Here is a 24298-nt window from a genome sequence, read left to right as displayed (position 1 = left end):
TACCTTTCACCCTTATGATTTTTTTAAGACCCTAGTGATTCAGGAAAAAATTCTCCTAAAATTTTCACAGCCAGAAAGACTGGAATAACTAAAAATTCATTAAATAAAAAACTCGTACGTGAAAACTCTCTCAGAAGTGGAAACATTTTAATCTTTCCATAAATGATGTGTCAGATACTATCATTGCTGGTTAAGTCACTGAGCTGGTTTTCATACACTCCATAAAAATTCAGTGTAAGGTAACAGAAATTGCAGTCCCAGATATCAAGGTGAAATCAGTGCATCACAATCTGTCTGCCCTTAGGGAATTGCCTATCTAGCTGCATAAATTTCCATTCCTAGCCTATTGAAACTTCTTTCAGGTGGACAAAACATGCATGGGGAGGCTATTCCAGCTCAGTGTTGATGTAAGTGGACGATGCCAAGGATACAAAGCACAAGGGCCCAACTGAAAGCAAGAGAGGTTCTGAGACTTTCTCCTCTTGAAAACTGAGCTCTTACTCATTTTCACCTCTATGGTGTTTACCAGTTCTCCTGAATGAACCTAAAATGTCAGTAAGACATTTCACAGAATGTGACCCATCTATACTGCCTCTCCAGAATAAACATTTTCAGAAAGCCTTTCAACACAGAATGTCCCTGAGGACATCACCGGCCCTGACCTGCCCAGGATCCTGGACCCCCATCAGCTCCAGCCTGGAGATGCCGCAGCAGGGCCGGTCCCCAGCTCCCCACAGCCCTGCCTGGCCCTGCCATGGCCTCAGTGAGCCAGGCACAGCTCCTCACAGCCCTGCCTGGAGACAGCCACACCGAGCCGGGCACAGCTCCCCACAGCCCGGCCCTGCCATGGCCACACTGAGCTGGGCACAGCTCCCCACAGCCCGGCCCTGCCATGGCCCCACTGAGCTGGGCACAGCTCCCCACAGCCCGGCCCTGCCATGGCCCCACTGAGCCGGGCACAGCTCCCCACAGCTCCCCACAGCCCGGCCCTGCCATGGCCCCACTGAGCTGGGCACAGCTCCCCTGCCCTGCCATGGCCCCACTGAGCCGGGCACAGCTCCCCACAGCCCTGCCCTGCCATGGCCACACTGAGCTGGGCACAGCTCCCCACAGCCCGGCCCTGCCATGGCCCCACTGAGCCGGGCACAGCTCCCCACAGCCCTGCCTTGCCATGGTCCCACTGAGCTGGGCACAGCTCCCCGCAGCTCCCCACAGCCCTGCCTGGACACAGCCACACTGAGCCAGGCACAGCTCCACAGAGCCCAGCCCTGCCCAGCCATGGCCTCACTGAGCTGGGCACAGCTCCCCACAGCCCTGCCTGGCCCTGCCATGGTCCCACAGATCCAGGCACAGCTCCCCAGAGCCCTGCCCAGACACGGCCTCACTAAGCCAGGCTCACTAAGTTGGCCAATGGCCCAGCCTAGCCTCGACTCGCCAGAGAGGGTCCTGATGCCCGGGACTGAAGCTGCCCCAGTGCCCTTGGCTATCCTGCTCCTGACCAGGGGGGAACAGGTCCTGGCTGACAGACCCTGCCCTGCTGCTCCCCATGCACAGCCTCTGACATTTCTGCACCCTGTGATGCCATGACACAATGTTAGCAATGTGAATGAAACGCTCACACGGCAAAAAAACCCAACAGTGATGAGACCCATGATGACACACAAATGAGGAGCATATCCTTCTTCCAGCAGTCATCATTCCATCCATAACATAATCACCAAAATCTGCATCTTCTCAGCCCATAATATCTTTCCCCAGTCGCCATCATGACAACTATGTGAATTGAAAAAACACATAAAGATAAACCCACACCAAATACTGCAACAGAATAAACTCATACAATCTCTTAAGAAAGGAAACTAGTTATCACCAATTTTTATAACATTCCTCTATTTCCTGTTTCTCTGCCTAGACTACCACCATTGAAATACATCTAAGCATTAAATTCCTTAACTCCAAGTACTCAAAATTACAGACTCCACAAAGACCTGAGTCTTACTCTTGTCTCTATTCCTCTGAGTCTTACTCTTGTCTCTATTCCTCTTCCCTAGAGAAGCTTTCATTTTTTATTATAATCTATCTTCACTGTTTTTTTTACATGATTGAGCCACCTTCTCAACACTTATGCCTACCACAGAGGTACTGCCTCTCAGATTGTCTAACTGAGATAGATAAATCTGTTGTTAGAGATAGAAAGAGGGTCTATATATATTTCCTTAGGAGGTAATGCTCACAACATTTGTTGCTAGCTGTCAGTGTAAAGTTCACTACTTTGGTTTCAACTCCCTTAGGTAATGGTCTTCTGCATCCAGAAGTTCAACATCTTATCTAAGTATATTTTTTTATTAAAATGAGTAATGGTAACTCTCTTTACAAACCTTGTTAAACTTTGAGATTACCTAACTGAATTTTTAACATAAGAATATGTCTTAAAAGTTAGCAATCACAAATGTAATAAAGTAAGAATGGCTATCTTCCTAGTAGAAAGCATTATATAAAGAATGAACAATGAGGTTCAATCATTCTGCAATTTGCATTAAATTATCAGGCAAAAATAAATGTCCAAACCACAATGATTGCATAGAAGTGTCATAGCTGGACTACAGTTTTAGATCATTTAGACCTTTACCTTTTGTTTACTTTGATATTATGTCTCCTTCCCTGTTACTGTCCCTTCTCCTTCCAGAAGGTACTTAATTTGTTGATTCTAAGTAGTATTTACCTTTATAGAGATTATGATCAGAAGCTGGGGCAGACACAACCCTATTCTACACTGACCTATGGACTAAAACCCACACAATTTAAGCTGCAATAAACGTGTTTTTACAACCTCCTTACTAGTCTCAAAATGACTGGTGATGAATGATTGATGTATTATATTTAGAAAAAGAATGAACAGTATTTTCACAAGAAGCAACTTGTGATGAAGATGGGGAGTAGAGAGAAACAAACCCAAAGTACAACAGCAGTCTGGTAAAAGGATTTTTTTAAAACAATGAGTGTGATTAGAAGCATTCAAATATTGATTAAACAGATTTCTCTATAAACATCATCTTTTCTCAGTTCAAAATTTCAGGTGTTGAATGGTACTCAGTAACAGGACCAGAAGCAATGGGCACAAACAAACACAGGAATTTTCCTCTGAAGAGCAGACAATGCTTTTCAGTTATGGGGGTGATCAAACACTGGCACAGGTAATTCTGAGAGCTTGTAGGACCCTCCTCCTTGGAGATATTCAAACATTGTCTGGACACAGTCCTGGACAATCAGCTATAGGTGTCTCTGCTTGAGCACAGGATTTAAAAAAATGATCTCCAAAGGTCCCTTCAAACCTCAGTCAGTTATTCTGTTCTTCCATAAATACATATACATTTTTCAAGATGGAACAGGCCACCAATATGACTGACTCAAGCTAGGCTCCAGTTGCAAAGGTTATAGCAGATGTTCAGTGTTTGGTTATGACTAATTCATGCCAGTGATTCACTTCATCAATTACTCAGATCATTACTGCTCCTTACAGAGCAGCGTCATTTAATATTAGCAACTAAAGAACAGCTTGAATTATAATCTCTGACATCTCAAGTGAATATCTTTTGTGAAAACTAAGCAAAAACCTGATTCAAGTCAGGTAGAACAAGGATTGCTGCTATATCCTATATCCCCAGGTGCTGTCCTATCCTCAAGAGACAGCGGAAGAAATTTTAAGTCTTTCCTGATCATACAGAATCACCTGCCTACCAATGGAAAGCTGCAGAGTCAGAACAACAGAAAAGAAACAACTCCATCTTCTTCCACAAAAACCAAAATTATATTAAATGGGATGTAGGCACCCTTACACCTCTTCTAGCCTCCCTGACAAGAAGAGAAAAAATACTTAAGTTTCTATTTGGCAACCACAACCTTGTGAGCAAATATAAACACATATGAGACCCACAAAAATTGCACATGGTGTTTACGAGAGCCCCTCTGGGCATGCAACATAATTGTTCTATTGCCTTCATTCCCACAGTTGTCAACATCACAAGGCCTCCTAATAAAAATACAATTATCTCCCTTTTTGTGTATGTGAGGTTCCTTTTCAACAGATAAAATAACTCTAAATAGGGGGAAACAGAAAGAGAGGTGTGAAAGAAACAGAAAGAGAGGTGTGAAAGTAACTACTGAGCTGTTCCAGATCATGGCTCAACCTGGGTCTTCAGCTGAGTCTGCCCCAATTGTTTCATATCCTGCCCCAGGTTCACAGTCTAAATACAGACAGAGTTCACTTTGGTAACAAAGAGCAACAAGAAAAAATTGCAGAGAACTTACATCTAAGGTTCCAATTCCTCTTCCCTCAAATCCAATGAGGAGGAAAGTCTTTCACTGGAAATCTTTCTTCCGCTAATTAAATTCAATTCTGGTTATCCAGACTGCACTTGAAACTATCAGTTTTCCCTTCTCAGGGAAGTTTTGGCAGTTTGCCAAAAGCAATGTATATATAAAAAGCAACTATTTTAAAATGTGTTTTCTTTTTTAGGGATAAAATGTGACAGAACAGCAATGGTGGCAGCCACTACCAGCATTACTATTATGTTGGGAGTGCATGAGAAGCCTACAAGAGAAGGATCCTGTCTTGAGAGGAACCTCATGATAAACCCGATTCCTGATCTCCAGAAGAATGAGGCAGTGACACAGGTTAAAATGGATTTTTCTGGACAGAAAACTAAACTAAGCTCCCTCTACAACTGGGGCATGGCACCTGCAGTACAACCTCTCTCTTCACTACCAGATTATTTTACTGTCAGCTGAATAGTGTGAAGTCCTGTAGCTCAAGCAGCAATGTGCCATATTGAGTCTTGAAACTTTGACTTAACGTGTTTTACAGAAGGATGGTAAATGTATCTGGTATTGTAAGAGTTTTGGGTTTTTTTCCTTTTCCTGTAATTTCAAATAGTCTGTGAAGACCACAGGAAAAAAAATCAACAGAAAACCGAAGTCTAAACATATATAAAAGGTGAGACTGTGGCCCTAAATACTTTTGATTAAGGCATTCAAAAGACATTTGTGAAACAAATGCAGCTTGTTTAATGCCTCTACTAAGAATTCAGTCAAATGCAAGAAGTTAAATACATTAATTACAACTTAATCATTCATTATAATTTTATTGTGCTGAATGAACCATGTACCAAATGTTAGATAAAGGTTAAGAGTTATGAGAGGTCACTGGAATACCCACAAGGGAAGCATTAATGCATGACAATGGATTATCTCAATCCTCAGCTAATCAACCACTCCACGTTCTAACTGAATCTATTGTATTCAGAATCATCTAAAATTAGCAGGGACACTGTAGAATAATTACTTGAACAAGCAAATAACAAACACAATAATACTAAGAACCCTCACATTTCCCCAAAGCAGGAAATCAGCATGTTGGTAAATTTATTTAAACTCCATTACATGAACTAAGTTGCCCAAAATATTTCCAGTGTCTCAGAATATCTGCTGAAGATTCAAAAGCTTCCCAAAAGTCAAATAAATCCTCTCTTGTCTCCCATCAGAAGGAGAAATGAAAAGATTTCTCTCACTGTAGGGCTATATATAGAGTCATTGTTCTGTATTTAGAACATTCTGTTTTCAGCTAGATCTTCCTTGCTCTAGGCTGTCAGTCATCTTTAGATCTCCTGCCTGCAATAGCAATAGGTTACATCATATGCTGTTGATTACAGGTCATAACAACCCCAAATTTATGACTGTCATGAGTACAATATCTCTACTCTTTCCATTTGTCTGGTTGAGAAGTCAATTGCTTTTCTCTACCCTGCTGTTACTTGGAAGAATAAAGATATTCATGAGTGAATGAGTTATGAATATGTTGGCCTTTTACTATTTCACTGCTAAAAATTGAAGAAAGACTACAGTTGCTTTGAGCAAAAACTAAGAGATTGATCCAGAGCCCTTTGAAGTCAATAAAAGTTCTCATGAGATCAGTAAACTGAAGAAGTCAGTCCACGTATCCAAGTCTCATACTTGCTGTCTCATACTTGACTGCAGTCTATAGGACGCATAATTTTGGGAGGAAATTCTGACAATAGCTGGTAGCTGCTACTGGGAAATTATAAATCACACATAAGATCATGGTTTTGACAGCAATAACTATAACAAAGTCTCAAGCAGAGCATTAAAGAGAAACATTTTAAAAGTCTCTTCCACAAACACAAAACTCCTGTCACTTTGCAAACCAAGAGACAAATTTTACCTCAAAAAGCTCTAGGAAGTGCTGATATACCCTGAGTCTCAGAGTGAAACAAAGCTAACTCTGACCAAACTGAACTCTGACCAAACTGGTACGTTGTTGTAGTGCTCTGCAAAGACCACGGTTCAGGTCCCAGAGGACTTTCTGCCTGAGCAAGCACCAGCCTCTGGAGGGCTGAACAGCACTGCCGTGCCACTGTGAGGATGTGTACTGATCCAGCAACTTGGAGATGTTGCACAGTGCTTTAAAACATTTGTAGAAATACCCATCTGAGTACACACAGACTCCTGAAACACACATGTGCGGAAATTAGAAGTTGGAAGGATAATGACAAAGTGCAAGCTCACATCAGGCACCTAAGTGTCCTGATCACCAAAAGTTTTGAAAAATAGCTCAAAAGACCCCTTTGGTAACAAACCCATGCAGCAATAAAATCCTTGGTTTTTTTCTAATACTGCAAACTCTGAATGTTGTGTATGTTATTTTTCAACAAGTAATTCCCTAATCTATAAAAAATTTTCTAACCACAGATTGGAAATATGCTAACAAATATATTCTGAATGTAAGTAACAATTTGAAGTTTCTACAAATAAACTAATCATTCAGTAATATATAATTTGAATTGCACACACTTAAAAGCATTGCAGTTTGCAGTTCTTTCTCATTCTTTTTCCTATTCACACGTCTAAAATGCAATTGACTCATGGATAGCTAAGTGATAAATACCTGTTGTGTTGTAGTCATCATCTGATTTTAGTTTATAATTCAATTTTTATATTTCAATGTTTATATTTCCTTAGAAAACAAGAGGATATCAGAGCAAATGCTTGCTGTTTTTAAATACAGCTCTTAACACAGGAGTTTTTAACCTTGCATTATTTTTTTTTAAATAATATTCTCAGGAATTGAAAATGAACTAAAGATATCAAGAAAAAAATATCTTTGTAGAAAACACAGCTCATAAGCTTTTGAAATCAGATTCTTGCCATGTAAGCATTTCCAACTGTGAACAGAGATTATTACTATCTGATTACTGGTGCATGAAAAAACACTAGTATTTCACTCAAGAATCCACCTGCAATGTATGCCCTCAAAAAAACCCTCCCCTGGAGAGTATTCAAGTGAGAGTTGTTCACAGTAAAAGAACCATTACAGATTATCTGTTTTTAATTTTTAAAAGAATTTGAGTATGCATTTGATTCATTTTTTTAAAATAACTCCTTTTAAAAAAAGGTCTACATTAAGGCTATCAAGATTATCAAGTGAACACATGCAGTCTTTAGTTAGGCATTAAAAAGCACCAAACATTGAATTGATTGAAATGAGTTGAAGAATACATTAACATATACATGCACAAATTCTATTTTCACTAGAACCTGAAAATTTTTCATTTGAAAAATGTTTTTTTAACATGAGTTTCAATTTAAAAAAAAATCCATATATGTCTGATTCTTTAGCTTTTTTCATGTGAGAAATATTAAAAGCTGCTGCTGAATGGAAAGACCTGTGCTGCAGCAACGACTATATTAGCTATTCCCATCACTGGCATCCTTCAGTAATATATTAAAACAGAACTATTTGCCATTAGAATTACATCATGTGCTCACCTATTATTGCAAATAATGAAGCTAGCCTTCTGCTTCCAGATTTTCATACTGGAATTCGTAATTCCAAAAAGAGTGGGGGGCTTCAAATATTCAGTGTTAGCTAGAAATGGAAGCTGCTGGTTTTGTTGCTGCTTTTGGAAGTTTAAATTTTATGTCTTGTGTTAAATACATTAAAGCAGGCAACACGTGGAAATTTTCCTTCTGAAATAATATGAAGCTTTCAGTGATTATATTGTGAGCTTTGTCCTCTAAATTGTAAATACTCTACATTGCATTTCACCACTCCCAAAAAAATCAGCCACATCTCCACTGTTTTCTGCTTATCAAAACATCCAAAGGAATAAGAGATGACAGTCTGAGTCCTTAAACTCAACCACAGTAAAACAGATCTATTATAATTATTTCAAATAGATGCTATACCCCTTGTATTTTTTTCACCCTTTTTACATTCAGAATAATTGAAAATCCTGTAAAACTCCTCCACACATTTCTTCAAAAGGATGTCTCACACAGAATGTACTTGGAGGTAATCAGCATATAAAATACTATATTTCTTTCATACATAACAATTTGCATACATCAAAACTGAGTAGTTGATATTTTTTATGTATAACTAAAACCACTGAATGACAGTGTTATGTAGAAGAATGAAATTTCTTGATACCAATAACCCATGAAAACCTTACAAATGTGCTAGCATGCAAAAGTTCAGAAAGGAATACAGTCTAATGATTCAGGCCTCTGATAAGTGCAGTAATAACCTAAAATTAAGGCTACATTCTAGACTATCAATGGCACTCAAGCATAACAGACATCCAATAATCCCACAGCTTCGTAAGGAAAATGTGTTTGAGAATGACACAGGTATTCAAATGCCAAGAACTGTAAGCCAGGAAAAGAGAAGTCATCTATCTTAAAACACGACCTGTAACTTTACATAAACAGAAATAACAATAAAGGAATATAAACTGTAAGGGACCTTTGCTTCACCGATAAAATGGGTGTCTGAGATAGGCCTCAGAACAGGGAAGGCAACAGCTTATAGTCTTTGAAACAATGTGAACTGGCCAAGATCCAGTTTCACCCAATCAAATTCTTTTATTCATTAATCACAAGTGCTTAATCTCATTCTGAAGAAAACCTTAAAAAAGGTCAATTGCATCCCAAAATTCTTAATTAATCCCATAAATTGCATCGAGAAGCTAAAATAACTAATTTGCACACGACTGTCTTCATTTGAAAACAAATTTCTGGTATGCAGGATGAACCAACCCACAGAGACCCAAGAAAGGTCTTTCCTCAAAAACTTCAGAAAAATCTTCTGCATATACTTTTGTAATCCTACTAGACAGCTAATCTGGTCAGCATCTGAAAATATCTAGATTGAAGGATGAGTAACAAATAACTTTAGCTATATTTTTTCATAGTGAAAACCAAGACCCACACCATTTCCAAGAGATTTAAAAGCTATGGTTATCAGTGGCATCTGAGCTAAACTAGTAGTACATGCTAGCAAGAAGCAGAGAGCTCTGCAGATAGATAGAGTCCTCACTGATCTGATAAAGACATCTTGGAGAGAAAAATGCTCATCTACTAGTAGGAAAATCACTGAAATCCAGAGGTTGTTGGTGCTGCACCAAAGTTGTAGAAAAAAAGCATGAAATTTTTGTCATAAAGCTCAGCACATATGAGCATGAATTGATTATCTCAAACATGTGGACTAAAACTGAAATGCATTCCCCTCTAGTTGTAGTTTGTGCAGTATATTCAGTAGACACTTGACAAAAAACTTTAAACATGGCCTTACTGAACATATATAGTTCACACTGGGAAACTGAGTAGCAATCCTGTAAGGATTTTTCATCAACCCCTAATGAGTTAGGCATATGGTAAAAGACGGGGTTTTCTTGGTTCTTTCTTTGGGGTGGAGGGGAGGAAGGAGGTGGTGGTTGTGGGTTTTTCCCTATTTCTTACAGCAGAACAGTCCAGAATTAGCAGTCACAATTTCTCAGCTGCTTCAGTTTGTATCAGCCAAATCCTAAAAATAATAAGCCTGACATCCAGCCGCTGAACAACTGATCTCATTGTCCAGAGTAGTTACCTGGACTATTGAGGAACTTGTACATTTTTTCAATGCTTTCTCGAGAAAGAAAACTGAAGCTAAGCTAAAAGACATGATAAAAAAATATAAAAAATTGCCAGTGTTGGGAATAGCTTGAAAGACTGAATCAGTTGGTAACCAGATCAAGAAATTCTTTGGATATTGCTGTTTGCCACCACAAAAGCCAAAATCATCAAAGATAACATTGTACTCCCTGTTGTGGTACCTCAGCTTCTAATGAATTTAGCCATCTGATTATGCTGCATCATTCCTCAAAGTACAACCTTCTGAATGTGGCATTTCTGGGAACTGCACCAAAATATGACAGCAATCACTGTGTGTGTTGTTAATGCCTGTGGCTAGATTTTGTATTTTGGAATACCTTGAGGCATTGGGTAATGTGGATATCAGGCAACTCTTGTGATGATTTACAAAGTCATAGTACATCTAAATGTACCATGGCAATTACTGTTTGATAAATGATGTAGTCTTAGGAAGAGAGGACATCCTTCCTTCCAAAGGATCCATTATGAAATAATAGAAGTTATAAAGGGATACAAAGTCACCTAGTACTTACAAACAGCATACAAAAAAGCACTTGTTCCATTTTGATGAATACAGTAGAACATAAAGTAAATTAAGGGATTTCGTTATAAAAGATCACTATATAGTTCAAAAATGTATTTACTGATACACTATTTCCTTACCTAAAGCAAGGTAAAGACAAACAAAAATACCCTTAGAATTCTCTATAGTCTTCCTTTTTGAGAAAAAGAAAGTATCCAGGCAAAAGCCTAAGTTATGCCTACATGATCCTAATTTTTATATCTCTGATGTTAAGTTTAAGTGATCCAATACAAATTTTTCATTCATGAATGCTGTAAAATCATGTTTTGCCTTGAGTAAATTAGTATCTCAACCTCAGTAATGTCAAGGGTCTGCAATTCACAGCCCTGCAAGCTATCATCTATGCCACTGAAGCAATGTTTTCCCAAGCCCTCCAAAACATCATTTTTCTTTTTCCCTTGATGTTCTCACACTTTAGGTCTTGTGTTGTTATTATGACAGCCCTGCAACAGCAAATCCCAATAGTGTTGTATGGTAGGTCCTTGTGGGAAAAACCATCACTACAGTCAGAGTGGTCCCTCTTTTGTCCACCCTCCAGCTTCAGCTTTCCTTACCTTTTGTTTTGTAGACTTTTACTTCACAGTACAGAAGCCCCATATGCAGTGCATAGACACGCAACATTTGAACCTAAAATTACCACACTTCAATCAAAATTAACACCCTTTGTGTAACAATACATATGAAAATCTAGAATGAAAATTCTTTACTACGTTTCTGGGCTGAAACCCTACATGGGGTTGTTGTGACTGAAGTGCAAGATGCAGAACTTCATCTTACTGCACCTCACGCAGTTGGCCTTGCCCCATAGATGGTCCTGCTGTCCAGATCCTTCTGTGGAGCCTTCCTACGTAGCCTCCAGCAGAACAAATCTTCCACACAACCTGCTGTCCTCTGCAAACTTCTGAGAATGCACTTGGCCATCGATAAAGATATGAAATGGGACTGGTCCCAGCACTGAGCCCTCGGGAACAGCACCTGTGGCCAGCTGACAGCTCAGTGTAACTCCATCCACAACCACTCTCTGGAACCAGCCATCCAGCCATTTTAAAATCCAGCCAAAAGTGCACCTGGCCAAGACATGGGTTGCCAGTTTCTCTGGGAGAATGCTGGGGGAGACGGTGTCAAAGGCTTTACTGAAATCCAGGCAGACAACAGCATTTCCTTCATCCACTAGGCAGGTAACTTGGCATCAAAGAAGACCACATTTGTCAGGACTTACATTTCCTAAACCCATGCTGGCTGTGCCTGATACCCTGATTGTTCTGTACATGCCGTGTCATGGCATTCCATGAACTTACTCCTTTCAAAATCATGATGCATAAGCAAGAGTGATTCCTAGCACGACTTCAGTTAGATGCAGATCAGAGAACCCAGAAGCATTTCCCAGTCTGAGTGCTGGAGCTATATTCTGATTCTGTATTTGGGCTACATGCAAATCTTCACCTTCTCCTCTCCTTCCCTAAAGTGGCCAGTTTATGTATTTCTGAAGTAAGACTGAGCGGTGTTGCAGGTTATCAGTCTAGATATCTGAAATCCATTTTGCCTTATGCAGTACATTACCCAAATAAAATCTAAACAAAGAAAAAAGAAACAAAAATACATCATACCTTCATTCCTTTGTTTCTTTTCTCCCTTCCCCAAACTATTCTCAAGATATATGAAAGACTAGACAACATGTAACAATCTAGCAAAATCTATATTCGTCATCCATTTTTTTTTTGGTGGAATATTTTCTTTGGTTTTGCAAATAAAGGCAATATATTGTTCTAGAAAGTTGAATTCCTCAGGCATATTTTTATTAATCTTCTCTAGAAAACTATTTCTAGTCTGAGATATTTTCTTATAGAAAATTCAGTGCTTATTTATTCATAGAAAGTTTGTACTATAAATAATCAGTCCTAGTACATGTCAGAGTGAAAAAAGAAATTGGTGTAAAGTAATAAAAAATGTTGTGATTAAGTTTTTTCCATCCATTTTCTCCCATCTGTACCTGCAACTTCTGCCTGTCTAAACATGAAATCTGCGTACATACTAGAAATTAGCGTGGATTAAGAACTAAAACTCTGATAAAACACACTCTTCCTGTTTAACAAGAATCATCTAAATGGGACAAATAAATTTAAAAGATAAATTTATCTCTAAAAATCACTTAACTTCTAAGCCTATTCAGTAAAATGTGCATCATGTTCATTTCCACCACTTTCTGTCATTCACCTCTATCCTCATCTTAACTTTTCCAAGTCACAATGTCAAGGAGGTTAATGCAGTTACAGGAATTTGTGATGGACCATTTCACTCAGATTCGCTAAGGCAAACACATATAGCTGGCTGGTAAACAATTTACTCCACAAAGAACAAGTCCTTCTTAGCTGAACAGAGACCTCTGCCAAATCAATACATTAAATGATGGGATATTAGCTGCAAAAGGAGGGGGAAATCCTGGAACCTCACTATCCTTTTTTAAGCACTAAATACTTCTAGACACTCAGATATTAGGTACAGTGTCATTGAAGGCAACGGTATAAACCAATGCAAAAACAATGTTAATGAGATCTTAGTCATGCTTGCAATCTTTTAACTATACAGTTCACAGCAAGCAAAGAAAAATTGCTCTCAAAATTGCTGTTGTGTGCAATATGTCCATTTATATAAATAGGGGAAGGCTGCTTGTTAAGAACATGAAAGGCTAGCACTCTTCAACCTCTGAAGAAAAATTGCTTTCTTCTGTCTTCTTTATTTCTTACCAAATTTTGAGCTAAGAAAAGTACATAAATTCTATTTTAAAATGTGAACAGAAAAAAAGTTTTGTAACTATGGAATATAACTTAGATGTAAAATAATGGTTAAGCAGCACCTGCATGGTCTTTATGAACTATTACATTAATATCTTAAAGTGATGTACATGAGTAGGATGAAGGCACATTTTACTCTAATTTTCTTTCCTTCACCCCCATGTACCAATGACAGAACCATTAAAACCCACAGTTTGTTAAGCCTGCCTTTATATAATCCCAGGTAAATTTCTTCACATTCTTCATGCACTTTGCTGCAAAACAAAATGACAACAAAAAAAAACCCCAAAAACCAAAAACCAAAAAACAAAAACCCAAAACCAAACCAACAACAACAAAAAGAACCCTACAAACAAACAAACCCACCCCAACCTCCTGCAAAAAATCTCAAAAAACAATCCAACACTCCAAAAATCCAACTATTTGACATGAAGCAAAAAAGATGACTTTTCATGATTCTTGGAACAAACAGCTTTAACAAAAAAACCACACAAGCAAACATTCCTAACTAAAAATATATTCAGTGATTATACCAATACCTACTTTATATAAATACTTTATTAGGACAAAAAAAATTAAAATAGTATTCAGAAAAAAACAGACTCAATTTCAAAGTGTACAATTGGGTTTTCTACAGAGGGATGATGATATTAAAACTTGTACTTTTACCTTTACCAGTAAGGTCAAGGTACATTGTACCCCCTCAAACTAAATCAAACCCTCATGTTCAGAAGCATCAGCTCCTGTTGTAAATCCAACTTGATTTATATCTTGCTGGTTTAATTTCTCCAGAACACAGTATGTGAACTGCCACTCCTCCTACTACTACACTCTCTATACTCTTGTGTGTCTACTACCCCTGTGTGCCATCATGTTCTCATGTTCTTTTTCTGTGGAAGCTGATCATGTTAACCTTCCTTTGAAACTGGTCATCTGCCTGCAACTCCGCTTGTTTACAGACTGACTAGGATGAGCCTCTTGAGACAGTAATAGGCAAGAGAAGGAAAAAACCCCAACATGCTGGGGGTGATGAGTGAGAGAGGGAGGGGTTAGGTCATTTAGGAAGCATCCTCATCTTTCACAGAGAAAGTAAGAACTGGAATATGCAATCTCCTCATCTTAGACATGAATATGCTTAATGCTTAGCTTTCAGGCCTTAAGAGCTAGAAGTGGTGTTACAAGTGCTATCACTGCTGTTAAGAAACCCATTAATTGTCTCCCAAAATGGAACTCCCATTTCTCCATCATCTTTATTGATGTCTCAGGCTCCAAACAGTATCTTCTCCTATATACACATTTTGTTTCCTCTTGAATAAACTAGCTCTAACTGGTTTCAGGAAGCAATGAAGTATTAAGCCTCACCAAATGACCATTCTCCAGGGGCAAACAGAAAATGAAATCTACCACAGAAGGATGCTTCTGTGAAGTGTTATTATCCAGTGATCATTTCCTTATATACAAAATGCAAGGCTAATTTAGCTTTCCAATCTTATGTATTTAATAGCTAAGAGAATTCAACACACTGGCACTATAACAACTGCTCCCATTTCCTGTCCTTTCTACAGCATTGCTAGTGTGGCTTCTACATAGCTAATGTAATTTTCATTGCCAGAACAAGAAATCCTTCACAAAAAGGATTGCTCCTTCTCTTATGCTCCTTCAGCATAAGAGAACTGCTAATGCAAAACACCCAAGATTTAATGGAGTTTCCACTGTATTGGTCATCATATTGACCAGTATTACACCTTTATTACGTCATGAGTGGAAAACATTTCACAGGCTCTGGGAAAGCAAATTAAAAAGTTACAGAAAAAGAAAAACAAACAACAACAACTAAAACTTGCAGAAAAAGAAGAAAGAGAAAACAAAATATTCTAACTACATGCTCTGATTTCAGTTTTCTCAAGCTACAACTTTTATAGACAAGACAGATTTGGACAAGAGGAAAATTCACTAGCACATCTTATTTCCAAAGCTAACAGGAAAAAGAAAATACAGATTGAAAGTTACAAGGATAAATATACATTTGCTACTCTACAGCATAAGAGAGGGTCAGCTAACTCTTCTAGAGAGGAACCTTTGCTCTGCTTCAATGCCTCTCTATGACCATAACAACTTGGTGTAAGAGTAATGGCACATGCTAACTACACCATTAATCCCCTGCATTTCAGTAACATCACACCCCTGTACCAGATCAGGGCAGATAAATCAATGTAGCATGCCTTTCACAGTAGAACAGTATAAAAAGCTTACTGGCTCTTCTAATTTACTTTTTTTTTTTTTTTTAATATGTGCCAGGTGGCCTGCATTCTATATTCCTAATGCGCTGTATTCGAAACACCTCTATGTAAGGATGACATCAAACCAATAGAAACAAGAAGCATTTGTCTTCAAAAACTGTAACTCACACTTAACTACAAGATCTTGACAAAAAGAAAGACATAATAAATGTAAGATTAAACAAAGCAATGTATTTTCTTAATAAGTGTTAGACTCTTTAGATTTAAGCAGTAAGTCCACCTGCATTGTAACTTTTGTACCTGAACTAAATCAAATATTATCACAATGAGCGTGAAATTAACATGCTAGCTCTTATCCAGCTCCATGACTAATTTCCAGTTATGCCAACTGCTATTATTTAATCTGTAAAAACCACTGGATCTACATCATCTGTCCCCAAATTCACCACCTGCACATTTGAAAACTACACACACTGAACATTTCTAATTCAGGAAGCAGACCTACTGCTGGCTGTGTTAATACAAATTCACAGCCTCAGGCACCACAGCTCATCGTTCCAGCTGTGTATAATTTGCAGGAAGTTCTACTTCCCCTCATGCCATTGTGTACCGAGAACTTATATTTGCTTTCATGTAGATCATATAAAATGCAGGAGGCAGACATAATACAAATTACATTATTGGTAGAGATATATTTGGATTGGGAAACTATAGCAAACCAATCAGTGACCTGGTGTCTGACTGAGAAGAAACACTGATTGATGGATTCTTCCCTGAAGTGCTGCATTGGACCTTCTGCACTAAAGCTTGGGTGAAGGGTACATTTCATACAGCACCAACTCGCTAGCTACCTCCTCTAGTCATTGCTATAATTTTCCATTATTTGCCTAAGACATCCCATGAAATCCAGATACATTCCTACCAATTAAAAAATGTCAGAGATTTTTTGCAATGGCAGATGTACCAAAGATTTACATGGGCTTCACCTCTTCTTACATATCCATGAGAGGATTTTTGCCCCCTTTTTTGTCACATATCACCTATAAAATAATACTGAAATCTATGATCCAAAAACATTGCAACAATAATCCAGGAGAATTATTTACCAGTGTTAAAATGCTAGTTTGGAGAGTTGGCAAGAACTTGAGCACCACCAAAACTAATGAGATAACTGAATCAAAAGGTGAACAGGCTGGATGTGAATACTCCATCTAACACACGCCCAGTTCCTTTAACAAACAAATCCAAGAAACTTCAGAAAGAAATCACAGATGGAACAAAGTCTGTATAACCATTTGTCTTTATAAACACAGTCACCAATAAAACATGAGTTGAGAAAACATGGTCCTGTATCATCTAGCATACTCTTTCAGTGCGCATAATCATCCATGCCTATAACAAGCTCTTTGAGGAAGGGATGGAGATGAACTATTTTTCATAGCCTAAGCTTTCTTTTTTATTTTTCAAACTAAAGTTTGAAGGCAACTTCATTAGCAGAAGTTAATGGGAAGTTGGGAGAAAAAATTTAAGCATTATATATGATATTGCCAGCTCTATGGAAATACTCCATACCATTTTGTTCAATTACTACTTTCTCTCAAATCTGACCAAAAGCCTCTTGAACTTAACAGGTAATTTTACACTGAATGCAACAGACCTCATTGCATGACACTCATCTGTCAATGGCCCATTTATTTTGGTCCTGTTGCACAGGTCTTTTAATGTTAATGGTTTATGCTATGTCCAGTAAGAAAATGAGTAAAAATGTACTGTACATTAGAGAGCATATGTCTTATATGGTGTTCTGCATAAAGAATATATTAATTTTGTTTATTTGAAAAGATATGTCTGGAAGACACTCAAAATAGATCAGAAAAGGTAGAATCATATCTCAAAGAATAAACATATTTGTTATACAATTTCAAGGTAATTTGTTCTGTATATGACCAAGTATTCAGAAGAGGTATTTCATGGATAAGTAGTATATAAGTGATAAATTATGTATATGTTGGAGTAAAGTAAGTAAAGAAATAAAGAGAAAGGCTGGAGGGAAGAAAAGATTGTTTGTTTTCAGAGAAAGAATTCTTAGTTGTATAATTAAACTACTGATAATTGTTGAGTAAACCCCTGTTCTTTTTAATTGCAGAGTTTTTTGTAGTGTCTGCAAAAAACTTTATTTAAGAGGAGAAAAACTGGCATGGATGCTTCCAAGCATAAGATTTATGCAAAACATAAGTCTAAAATCAGTACCACAAAAATCAGTACAAAATAAAGATATATGAATAAACAATAGAAATCTGTTTTGCTTCAAAATACATTTATTTCAAAAGAGGCTATCAGCTTTTTTCTGGTTTTATAACATTTGGATGGATACGAAGTAAGGCTTTTCTATATCAGAAGCCAAAATGTGATGCATAATATAGTAATTGTTTATTGGAATAGAACAGATAGATATTTGGAGGTAATTTCGGCAAAATTTGTTTTGGAGCAAAAATACGTACCAAGCGGGAGATTTACTGAAGTCTGTTCATTTACTTTCTACCAGAGTTTAAAATTGTAAAAGAAACCCAGTTACAGAAAACATAACTAATTTATTTGAGCCCTCTCCATGCTATTTCTCTAAACAGATTTTTGAAAGACTTGTTGGCATTGAACTGCATATCTTCTCCCTAAGGCTCCAAAGTGATGTTAACACTTCAAGAAGCTTGATCACTAACCCAGCTATGTCTGACAACAATATCACAAGATCACCACATGATGGCACTGACTAAGATCACCGGTCAGTCCTGGAAAGACCATTAACCTGACAGCAACCCTACTACAGAGCTTGCAAATCTCTTCCTTCTGGGTCTGTACTGGGACTGCAGCCCACACAGACACTACAATAACAGCAATTTTCAAAATAATCAAGCCATTAGACCACTTCAATTAACACTTTGGGTCAGAAATCCTATTCATGATTGTCCTCTTTCATTCCTGGCTGTCCTAGACCTCTCCTAATTGGCAATGACTACCTCCAGCTGGAGGACAAAGGAAAAGTCTTCCCTCTGAACTGTCTGAACAGAGAAGCAGGGGTCTATCTCGTTTTGAATGCTGCATTCAACAGGTGAAAATCTGAAAAATACTGCTAGATGGAAGTTTGCTACCATCAAATCATGACAGTATTATTTCATGTGTCATCTTTTATGGTGAAACATTGAAGGGGCTTAGTCGTAATGATCTGTGTAACTAAATCTCAAAAGTATTTCTAATTCCTTTCAAAATAAATTCATACACAAGTAAATACAAATTTCTACTTATATTCATACTATATATGAAATTGTAACAGTAACTGCAGAGTCAGTAAGAGTACCTCAGCCTCCCCATGAATTTGCAAATCTCAGTTAGCACATAAATAACAGAAGATAGACAAGCATGGAAAATCTTAACCCTCCACTGAAGCTCGCCAGTGGTACACACTTACTGGGATACATCCTATGACAATGAGTGGTGTGTGGGCTCAGCGCAGAAGACAGCTGAAAGAATCATACATTGTGACATCAGTGACTACAATTTATTTTTAGATTATTACAGTACAAATCTGAGCATTCCTAGCTAGGGATTGTTCCAGCATGTGGTAATGCATTCGGTTTGAATTAGCTGTGACACTGGTAAAGCCCCACTGCAGATCTCAGAGGATAAGCCAGTGTTCTACAGGGGCTGCCTCCATTCAGACTCTCATATCAGCTATGCAAGCAAGCCATAAAGTAGCCCTGTTTCATATACAGCTTATTTTTAATGTCAAAATTCATCCCCATTTGTTTACATGGGGGGATAAGCTTAAGAGGGATGAGCTCCTGGAAATGTTTCCAGAATAACTTCCTACTTTTTAAATTCAACCACTGCCGACGCTCTATAAATTCTATCTTTCAGTTTTCTATTCTCTACCCTTATATCCAAGTTGAGAAAAGTTTATTACCATCAGGTCTTATCTCATTGCTAATTTTTTTCAAGAGTATTGCCAATAAAACTTGTTACTTGCTCTTCCTTCACTAGACAGCAAAGTGTTTTTTCTCGTTGGTGTTTGGGGGTTTTTTATTGGTGCTTTTTTATTTTTCCTTCAAATCCAATCTGGGGACTACTAAAACAAATACAATGAGAAGTGGAGAACTATTAAAAGGTGACATAGTTGAGTACATAACCCTGTCAGATGTGACGATCAAAATGGCTCACAGCATAAATGCTTTACAAACATTTCTTGAAAGTACCTGAGTTGAACTGTGACAGAGGATAGCTGCAGCTGGACATGAGATATTTACATTGATTTTTGCAGCTTCTGTTTGTGTTTTATTAGATTTTTATTACTGTAAAGACTCCCAGCCTTGTAATTCTGTGCACAAAACTAACCAATTTACTCATGCAGAAGAGATCTTGAATCCTGATGACAAGTCTTCAAGCGACAGAATGACTAAATTATATGCTGGTTATAGCATGGTGCTTATTCCTGTCCTACCCAGGTGGAGCTGTTCTTTACACTATGTGATTCAGCCATCAAATAGCAGTGTGCGTGCTTGAAGGCCAAGAGGAGGCTGTATTGAGAACCTGTCAAAAACAAACGTGCAAACCTCTATGTAGCAATCAGTAAGTGCTGCTTGAATCAATCTTTTCTTAAAAAATAAAAAAAAGGCCAAACAGATCCTTGTTTCTATATAGTATTTTTAATACAAAGCTTCAGTTAAATAGGTTTTCTTTCTGCCTCTTGCCTTCATCTCTGCATGACAGGTCTTCAGCTGAAGGATGCTATTAGGATTGACATTTTTATCAAATGTAAACATTTTCAGGTGGATGATCCGCCCAAGAACATGGGATTAGCTAAAGATAAAGTATTTGGAAGACTACAAAATATATAGGCTAGCACAGCATCTCCAGTAAACCTCCCAGTTTTATCACTTGTCCTAATTTAATCCAGTTGGCCTGTTCCGTTCCTGCTATGAGGCTTGCTTTTGTTCGCTCGCATTGTGATGACTTTAAAAGAAATGACACTGATCACTCTGCTTTGCTGATCAAGAAAGAAAACACTGGGAATTTTTGAATTTACAGTCTACATTTTCATGATACAGCGCTGCATTTTAAAACAATAGTGAGTGAGTAACCACTCCCTCCAGAAACGCAGAAGGAGAATGTATTTTCTTATCTATATGAATGTATTCCAGTAGAGATCAAAACTGAGGGCTATTACATTCAATGAAAAATTAAAAAAAAAATTCAAATTAGCTCTGAATTAGCTTGTTCCTCTTGAGATACAAGCTAATTCAGAGCTAATTTGATTTTTTTTTTTTAATTTTTCATTGAATATAAGACCAAGATGTTTTGGATGTCAAACTGAATTTCAGTTTTAGTATTTGGTACAGCTTAATAGGTTGCACTTGCACACCACCCACCAAAAAAAATTGGATCTATACAATACACTGGCATATGAATAGAAAAGAGAGAAGGGGTAATAATAGCTGTATTTATATACAAAAGACTAATAATTTCATGATTATAAATATCATGTCAAAATTAAATTTCTTTTTCTATTATTCTGAGAAGATTACATGCCACCATAGACATTGCTGTTTTGAGTAACCAGAAACTGCGTGACATGTTTTAATGGTTCTCAAACCTTAATGATTCATTGGAATATGATTCATAAGACAATGCATGCAACCCTCTATTCAGCAATATAAGCAAAAAATACTTGGAATTTCCTGCCTTAATGCATATCCATATAAAGGCTACCTATACAAAAGCCTACACAGGTATTAATAGATAGGACATAAAGTAAGTAAAATGAAAATAAAATGCAGAGTTCATTTGATGTATTAAACCAGTTCACTTTTACAATGCAAAGCAGTGTTCTTAGCTAGGAATTGAAACTAGCGGAAATAATTGCTCCTTAAGGTGACAAACAGTTTATTTCTTTAGTGCTGAGGATTTATATATCTAATACAAATTTTTTTCCACATGATATGGGGAAAAAATATTACCCTTTAATACACGAGATCTGCATTAGCAGATGTATTTATGTTTTAGGAATAGAAGAACAGCAGGGATTTCCATTTTGGTGTAACCGTAAATTCCTCCAATTAAACTCTGAATTCTAATCTCCTAAACACATGCATGTATGTCCTTAACGTTATTAATTTAAAAGCAAACTGGAATTTTATCAGTGCTTGCTTTCAAAACTGATCAAACATCAGGCTAAAGGGATGTTTTCAAGGGTGGTTTTGGGGGGTATATTTTGGGTTCTGGCGGCGGCGTTGCTTTCTCCCCCAATACCAAACATCCGAACTCGGCGGTGCGTTTCGGCCATCCCCGCGGCGGGCAGCAGCCCCCGGCGGCTGCAGACGGACAGCGGGGCACGGGCACCCGGACCCGCGGCTCAGGCGCCGCCGGTCGCTGCGGGCTCCGGGCCGGGCCCGGGCGGTGCCGGTGCCTCCCTCAGGGGGTTCCGGGCCCGCCCCGGCCCCAGGAGCGCCCCCAGGCCCGGGCCCGGCGCGCGCGGGACGGCCCCGCGGCGGAGCGCGCGGCGCCGCGGCGCGGGGGGCGGCGGGCGCGCGGCTGGAAGGGCCCGCACCGCCACCTGGCGGCCGCGCCCCGCCTCTGCCGCCGCGGCCCCCGCAAACTTCTCTCCCCCCCGCCCACGCCGCGCGCCCGAACCGGCCAAGTTTCCCGGCCGCGACGCCATCTATTCTTAGCCCCGCTCCGGGCGCGACGGCGGGACACCCGCCCCGACCCGCGGCCGCTGCCCGCGTCCCGCACCCTTCCGCAGCGGCTGCGCGGGACGCGCCCTGCCCGCCCCGACCCTGCGCGCCCGCGAAATGCGTGCGGGGGCGGGCGGGCGGAGCGACGGCCGCTCGGGCCCCGTCCGTCAGGGCGGCTGCGGCGGGGCCGCCCCCGCTCCCCGGGGCGGTGCGGGGCTGCCGGCGGCCTCTCCCGCGGGGAAGGGGCAAAGCGCGGCGGCCGCGGAGGCGCCTCGCGGCGCCAGCCCCCGCCTCGCCCGCCCCCGCCCCAGCTTTGCGGAGAAGCCGATTTACTGCCGGGCTGGGGAGGAGTGTGTGTGTGTGTGTGTGGGGGGGGGGGGGGTGAGTGGTGGCGGTGCTTGTCTCTTTTTTTCTCCTTTTCTTTCCCCCCCGCCCCCCCACCACCGGTCCGCGCACGCTGGCTCTCCCCAGTGCCAGTCCCCGCTCCATCACGTGCGGAAGCCCATGCCCATCACAAAAGCGGGCATTTTACCCGTGCCCGGAAAGGAAATAAAGAAAGAAAAAGAAGAGAGGAGAAGGAGAAAAGAAAGGGGGAAAAAATGGGGGGAAGGGGGAAGAAAGGCAACCCACCACGGAATAGCTTAAGCGAAAGCGGGTGAACCGCTTAATCCCAGAAGATCCAAGATTTCCTCTGAGCAGCCGCCTCCCTTGTCCCCCCCGCGCGTCTCCCCGTCCCTGTCCCTTTTTGCTTTTTCGTGGCTGTGGTGGTGGCAAGGAAAGTGGTTAGCCAAAACCCTACGTGTTGGTTTTGTGTTTCCCTGAAAACCACAGGCTCACACAGAGCATGAGGTACCGCTCCTGCCCCTCTTCGCGCTTGCAAGAAACTGTGGCTTCGCTCTTTCTTTCTCTGCCTGTACTGCAGATATTTTTCCCTCCTCTCCTCCACACTCTTCTGTTTATTTCCCTGTAAAGCAAAGCTACTTTGTAAACATCTCACACAGAACCTCAGAGCCTTTCCAAATAGCTGATTGCAGCAAAATGCCTCCAAACAAATTATGGTGCAAGGGAGATATAAGGGACGAGACCGAAGTGGGTAAAAAAGAAATAAATTTGCATAAATATGCATATGTGACAGGAAGATCGCGTATGATGGTGGAAATGTCAAAAAGAAAGTATCGCTTTATCATGATGGGAAAAGTAAAAGCACAGACGACTGCAGCAAACTGCTCGCCCTTTGCCAGAGTACCAACTGCAACACCTCTCCCTCTCTTCCCCCACCCTCGCCGAGAAAAAAAAAGGGGGGGGGGGGACAGAAAAAAACACAGGAAAAAAAAAATGAACACTCAAAACTGCAAATCCGGTACTCCTACCTTAACACTGGGATAGCTGAAGAAGCATAGGGGTCTTTTTTACACAGCCAGAATCTTTCAGGAAATCCTCTCGGGCTATCATGCAGCCAGGATTATTCACATACGGTTCCTGCTCCCCTTTTTGGAATCCAAAGCGATTGGCTTCTCCAAAGGAATGCAACGACCACGAAAGGGGGGAAAAATTAAAAATAACAAGAAGAAAGACAACAACACTGGATTTGAAGGAAACTCGTGTTCTCGGTTGTAAGCGACCTACATTCAGGCAGAAAATTCATTGCAATCAGTGCGAGAGGGAGAGTTGAGTCTGCAAGTAGGAGCTGTGATTGCCTATGCAGAAAGACCGAGCCGCGGAGAGACTGATCTGCAAGGCAAGGCGAGCTGGGAGAGAGAGGGAGATGGGGGGGGGAGAGAGGAGGGGGGGAGAGGTCCAGGCTGTACCAGGCGCTCTCCTCCCGCTATTGGACCAAACTGAATGAAATTCACAAAGCCGCCAGCCAATGGCTCCCCGCAGCCAGCCCAGCGCTACAGAAACCGCATCTCCATCCACAGCCCCCCGCGGAGGAGCCGCGCCGGGCACCGCGGGCTGCACAGGTGGGCACCG

General features: G+C 40.0%; 1 protein-coding gene across 2 annotated transcripts in view; it reads right to left on the bottom strand.

Moving 5' to 3' along the window:
• The window catches only part of NLGN4X (neuroligin 4 X-linked), a 162762-nt gene extending 138671 nt beyond the window's left edge, over nt 1-24091 (bottom strand). Inside the window, exon 1 of one of the 2 annotated variants that reach the window (XM_063147977.1) lies at nt 23698-24091. The gene's annotated coding sequence lies outside the window, so the exon portion shown is untranslated. The remainder of the gene's footprint in view (nt 1-23697) is intronic. The other variant, XM_063147983.1, reaches the window with a different exon arrangement.
• Between the last annotated feature and the right edge of the window lie 207 nt (nt 24092-24298).

Source organism: Melospiza melodia, chromosome 2, assembly GCF_035770615.1.
Source record: "Melospiza melodia melodia isolate bMelMel2 chromosome 2, bMelMel2.pri, whole genome shotgun sequence".
Classification (NCBI taxonomy): domain Eukaryota; kingdom Metazoa; phylum Chordata; class Aves; order Passeriformes; family Passerellidae; genus Melospiza; species Melospiza melodia.
This window is presented reverse-complemented; position numbering and strand designations above follow the sequence as displayed.